Source organism: Neovison vison, chromosome 4 (assembly GCF_020171115.1).
Source record: "Neovison vison isolate M4711 chromosome 4, ASM_NN_V1, whole genome shotgun sequence".
Classification (NCBI taxonomy): Eukaryota; Metazoa; Chordata; class Mammalia; order Carnivora; family Mustelidae; genus Neogale; species Neogale vison.
The window spans coordinates 46,161,712-46,168,455 of NC_058094.1; positions in this window are offsets into that span (position 1 = coordinate 46,161,712).

Below are 6,744 nucleotides of genomic sequence, written 5' to 3' on the forward strand. Positions count from 1 at the left end.
GAATTCTTGACAGTAACAGTTTCTATAAGATGCACATCAGATTTACTTACTTTGAAGAGAAGAGCAGGGAACAGTATGAATTACTCCACCTGTATCCTGCTTAAACGGCAAGGAAGGTGCCCTTCGATTGGGCCCACATACAACAAGAGCCTGAAAAAATGGATGTGAAGAATGAGAGGTGTTAGCTGTCATCAGATGCTCTGCAAACACAACAACTGATATTTCTTATGTAAATATGTAAGGCAAGAAAAAGAGAAGATATTCAGATGGCACACATATTGAGGTACTTTTTTTTCTTCTGAAAAATCAAAGACCACACAGGAACCAGACAGTAGAACTGGAAATCCCCTTGTATTTACCTTTTTTTTTTTTTCCTTTCCAAGTTGCTGATTAGGAGTAAGAAAAAGGATGAAAAAGAGCAGATAGGACCAAGTACTGTTTACTGAGATTTAATGCAACCGCTCAATAAGACAACCAAGAGAAAATGAAAAATGGGAGCCAAATCCTATCTTGCATGGACAGAAGCAGAGCTCAGTCATTACTAGCTAGAGGAAGTATGGCAAGACATTAAGACTGGAGTCTGAAAGGTCAGTCCTGAGCTCTACTGTTTACTCATATGACCTTGGATAAATCTGTTAGGTCACTTTGAATGTGCTGGTTTACTCAATCTGAAGATAAAGATAATGTTACCATTGATAGCAACAATTTCACAAGTTTGTTATAGCAAATGAGATAAGATTAGGAAAACTAATTTGTTATTATTATTTTAATAAAAATACCCAAGACTCAAATGATGGTGGGAACTGTTCCATCCTTCCTAATCATCTAAATTAGAAACATTTTCCCAAAATCTCCTTCCGGCCTAATCTCCTCTTCTCTCTTTGCAATTACTTTGCTGAGCCCCTTTGTGAGGGCCCATCATTATTCTAGCCAGCTGTGGGGTGGCCAAGCAAGGTGGCCAAATAAGGCATCTGATTTTAAGGACACTGGGTAGGTGGTGTGTATTAGCATTGATTTTTTACAGCTTGTTTTGCTGTGTTCATCAGTTGGCTCTTCTCCCTGTGGATTCATTCACTCAGCAGTTTTCCACATTTTCACTTTGTTTTGCAATTATCCTGACTGACAACTATTTGCAGTATGTGATGTTACTAAACAGTTTTCATGCAAACCCTGCTTTCCCACATCCTGGAAAAGATTGACTCTTTCAGAGTCCATTTAAAATGGGCCACATTTATGCATTAACTAGAGAAAGACAAACATGACCAAACAGAATCTCTATTTTAACATCTGAAATCCCTGAAATAGATTTATGGTAAAAACAAGACCAAGAGATAATCAAAAGGCTTAACTATTGTTCATTAGTGACACAAAACCTAAGAAGTTATTGATTTTCCTTAGCTGAGCTTTGAAAACACAAATAACCCACCATGCATTTGATTTTCTTACCTGGATGCTATAATGATTGATGAGTTCAGTTCACTGACGCAAGCATGACCACTGTAATAGGAGTCTTTGAATGTGGCTTAGGGCCTTATTACCAAATAAGTCTGGGAGGCAGGGAGGGAATAAGAAAAGAAAGTTATTAGTAAAAGAAAACTCATTATTGAGAATCTAGTTCATTTTTAGTGCTGATCTCAGGATATAGAGATTTGGAATGAAATGGACCCGATACTAAAATAAACTGATGATCCCTATTGTTCATGTAGAGAAGTATCAGTGAACTGTAAGTTAGCCAGTTAAAACCTAAAAGAAAAAGAGTATCCACATCATACATGTTTACAAACATTTCTCTAGATTCTGCTCCTGACAATTATCTAGTGCTGAATTGATAAATGCATACTAGGCCAAACTCTACTCTCACGTGGGTCCTCATAATTTTCTTCTCTATTTTTTTCTAGATTTTATAGGAAATTGGAATGTCTATAAAAATGCAGCAGTTTGGGAATCAGATTTAGGGGTATCTAAACTAGAGTTTTTTCAAAGGTAGAAATAAAAGGTTAAAAAATAAAAATAGTGAAACAAGACTGAATGTTAGTTATTGTAGACAAAATCAATTCTGCATACAAGTCTTAGAAGCCAGCCTCCTCACATGAATTTGATATAGATGCAGTCTTAGCTCTTCGGGCAGGGAATTGGATAATTTAACTCAGGCCCTTGGAAACCATTCAGGTCACCAAAATGGTGACGTAACCATGGCTGGAAAATTCCCGTCTCAGCTCTGGTGACTACCCTGGCTACAAGCAGATTTGGCAGGGAGATCCCATGCCTGTTTTTGTGGGTCCACAATAAGTTGCCATAGAAGTTTCTTCAAGGCTGGTAGAGGAGACAGCCTCTTTCTTCTATACCCTTTTTTAAAGGGTTCACCTCATTAAGCCAGACCCACCTGGGTCAGTCTCCCTTTTGATCTCAGGGTCCTGGGATCCGGCTCTGTGCTCAGCTTGGAGTCTGCTTATTCCTCTCCCTCTGTTCCTCCCTCTGCTTGTGCTCTCTCTCTCTCTTAGATGAATAAATAAAATCTTAAAAAAAAAAAAGAAAGAAAAAGAAGAAGAAAAAGGTGAAAACAACTCTCAGAGGACAGCAGCATGAAATGGGAACCTCAGACATACTACTGCAAGGAAGAGAATTCTGGTAATAACCTATTTGAGCAAGGAAATGGATTTGCTTCTAGAGTCTCTAAAAAGGAATGCAGCCCTGCCTACATCTAGATTTTAGCCCTGTGAGCTCTGTATCAGGTGTCTTACACATAAACATAAAATACATCCACACATAAAATCATAAAGTCTATTTTCTGCCATAGTGTGCTATGCCAAATGAGTGCTAAATATATCAACGTGGTCATATCTTTTAAAAAGTATGTTGACAGACAACCAGAAACTGCAAATAGATATGTATAAGGTAGTACTATTTATGAAATGACACAACTGTGGAAATATTCATATGTTGTAGAATTTTCTTAAAATATGCATGAGGCAATTCATGTTTATATCAGGACAGTTATTTATTCTGGGAAGAAAAAGGTGATGAGAGGAAGATGGAAGAATGAAGCTTTAGTTCATTTTATACTGTTTTATTTCTTTAAAAAGAAATCTGAAATAAAGATAGCACCTAGAATGTGTGGGATATGGAGTCCTTGTTATATTCTATACATTTGAGATATTTCATGGATTTGAAAAGTGGCAAGTTTTCTGGGAGGAACTAACATATTTAAGGAATGACCAACTGGAAGAAGTGGCAGAAGGTGAGAGAAGTGGTCCTTGTCAGGTCCACAGAGGCATTTCTTGGGTGGAAGAGTATTCAAGTCTAAAGTCTTGATTATGGTATCTCTGTCGGGGAAATAACCAGATACCCCTTATTCTGTCTTCTTTTGTTTACCATTTATGTTTCAGTGCAGATCTCACTAGTGGAAGAAAACACATTTTTCACAAAATCATGGAGGCCCAACAACAGTTCTATATCTCCTCCTTAGTGAATAACATGGTACTGCATTCTGATTTTATTTATCAGTCTTAGAATCTGTGTGTACCACTTTGACGGAGGGATCCACTCTCAGCTTAATGCCAAGGCCCATCTCTGATTTTATATATCTGAAGGCAGAGCCTGAATTTAGGTAAGGGAATGCCAGAACACCTGCCATGTATCTTGGGAAACCAGCCAACTGGCCTTCTCCTGGCTATCCTGTCAGTTCAACTTGTGTCTGTTTCTTTCTAATTTCCACATCATGTTTGGAACAGATTTTCCAGCTCCTAAGGCCTGACTATTTTTGGTAGACATGTACATTTTGGATAGTTGTTTTGGTTTTGGTTTTCTCCTTTATCCCTAATAAGATCTCCTTAAGGGCAAAAATGCGCCCCCCACTTTTTTTCTCTGAGAGGAAAATACATGCTTGTTGAAAGATAATTTTGTGAAGGTTTTGACTTAATTTGAGGTATTACTGGTGCTTCTTTGGATAGAGCTAATTTTCATGGCTTAAAAGTACATTAGTAATATGTAAAACAAACACTATAGCCAGAAGGTTTTTAAAAAGTACATATCTTACAAAAATAGCAAGCTCATAAGAAAAGCTATATTCAGCCCATGATGGTATTAATGTTGACTTTAGACCTATAAGTACCAATTCAAAATACTCTACACTTCATTGAATTTTCGGTATTGATAAGTCCCTATGAATTTCATCTGAGAGCCACTCATTTAATGCCTCAGAAAATGAAAGTTGGCATATTTCAGTAATTTTCTCAAATGGCTCCACACTGCTACAGTAGAATTGGAACCTAAATCCAACCTGATATTCAAGTGCCTTTTCCTTAGTCTATTACTATGGTTTTTTATTTGTTTGTTTGTTTTAATACCTATCTAAGATTTTGAAGATTTGCATTCAAGATGGGGTGTGGCTCCTCAAGGACAAGGTTAAGCCTAGTTGGTCTTTGTTTAGCTAATGCTTAGCATGTGGCAGGGCCAGAGCCAGCATTTGTCAAATGAAAGGTTTCATGAGTATCCTTTCTGGGTAACCTTGGGAAATCACTTAATCTTCCCAAGTCTCACTTCCTGATCCATAAAGTGGGCATAAAACTCACCTTATTTATGCTATAGGATGTTTTTGAAGTATATATTTGTTTGCTTATTAAGAAAATTTTTATAGTTTTCCAAAATGGTAACTTTACTATGATATGCATAATTACCATTTTGAAAAAGATATATCTGGGGCGCCTGGGTGGCTCAGTGGGTTAAGCCGCTGCCTTCGGCTCGGGTCATGATCTCGGAGTCCTGGGATCGAGTCCCGCATCGGGCTCTCTGCTCAGCAGGGAGCCTGCTTCCCTCTCTCTCTCTCTGCCTGCCTCTCTGCCTGCTTGTGATTTCTCACTGTCAAATAAATAAATAAAATCTTAAAAAAAAAATATATCTATATAATTGGAAAAATATACATGTGCTTTTATTTGATATATTGATATGTTAATATTTTAAAGCTTTATATGTATCAATTATTGTGTATTTATATACCTGTATTAGCTAAATACAAACATAAAAAAGTGTATTGTTAAATCTTTTACTGTAAATTGTTACATGAACGAACAAAAGGATAAAGGATTACAATTAGAGCTTGGATCTTTTTTTCTTTTCTATAAAATGACTGAGTTATTTTATGCCTGGAATAGTAGAAATTCCTTTTAATCACAAACAACTGTTAGTGCTTTTTGATATTCTCTCAAATCATGTTTTCAAAGATCCCTTACTTTTTAAAAAAATATTTCTTTAAAACCAATTATTTCTGATAACCATTGTTGTTTATTGCTGTGTATTATGATAATGTTGCCTATAAATATTTCTTATCTTTAGGCATTTATGACTTATATTTTGTCTTCTTAAAAAATATTCTTGTTTTTGCCTCTCCGAAATTCACATCCTAGTGTCAAAATTAAAAACAAAAAACAACAAAACCAAAAAAACCTGTTAAGATGCCTTTTATGAATAAACAATATTTGGATTTCCTTAAATGGTCATTAGGTAACATAGGTTGGTTTTGATGATTAAATGAGATATGCTGAAAAGCTATTGAAAATGTAAAAGCTGGACAGATTTACTTTTTTATGGTCAGAGCACTTAATTGTGGCTGCATTTGAGACTTGGTGACACAACTTGGAACCTACTAAACAGTCTATCTTAGTCTCTGAGAACTATATTGTAGGTTGATATTCATGTAATAGAGTAGTTCATATTTACTTAACTACTTCATGGGTATTTTTTTGTTTATTTATTTACTTAGCATAAGCCTAGTTTTTAGTCTTACCTTTAAAAACAAAGTAGTCATTCCTAGATATAACTAAGATGAGCATCAAGATCTTTGCATCCATGAAGGTATCCTGAACTTTGCTTTCCTAGTTCACATTCCTGCAGTGCATAAATATTATGGTTCCAATAGAAAGAAGGAGTGCAGTAAGTGAAACACAGCCTTATGCTGCTTATGTCACAGGCACAGCTTCTCATAAGAATCAATATTCAGGAAGGGCTCTGAATAGCAGAAAAGCCCATTGTTTAAAAAACAAAAATCCTACACTTCCCATTTGATAAAGAACTAGTTTAACATAGTAGTTTTCAGACTTTATCTACTTTTGTTTTTCCTACCCTTCTACAACCCATGACTAAAGTGGCTTAGGGCACCTGGATGGTTCAGTTTAGTGTCTGACTCTTGATATTGCCCCAGGTCTTGATCTCAGGGCTGTGAGTTCAAGCCCTACATTGGGCTCCATGCTGGCTGTGGAGTCTATTATAAGTAAATAAATAAATTAATTAATAATTAAAGTGGCTGATGAATTTGGAAAATGATCCCAAAGTAGAATTTTGTCTCAACACCTCACTGCATCTCACCAGGTTTCTCTTCCACCTACATGGGGAAAATTGAATGCACCTGTTACACCATTTCAGGGAGGACATTCACAAAGAATGCTTCTCTTATTTTCCTGTCCTCATATCTTTGCTTGTGCTGTTTTCTACACACGGAATGCTCTACTGCATATGTCCTGCATCAAAATTCAGTCTTTCAAAGTCTATCTTGATAGTCATCTTCTCTAACTTCTGATCCCCAGTGCAAATGTGAATTATCTCACATTTGAAATATTTTTGCTTATGCTAGTCTTTATATATGTCTTACACTCTCAATATAATATATGCTAATTGTGGAAGACCTTATTTCAATGTCTCCATCATTTTTAACATACAGAAGATTCATAAGTGAATAGAATGGAACAGAAT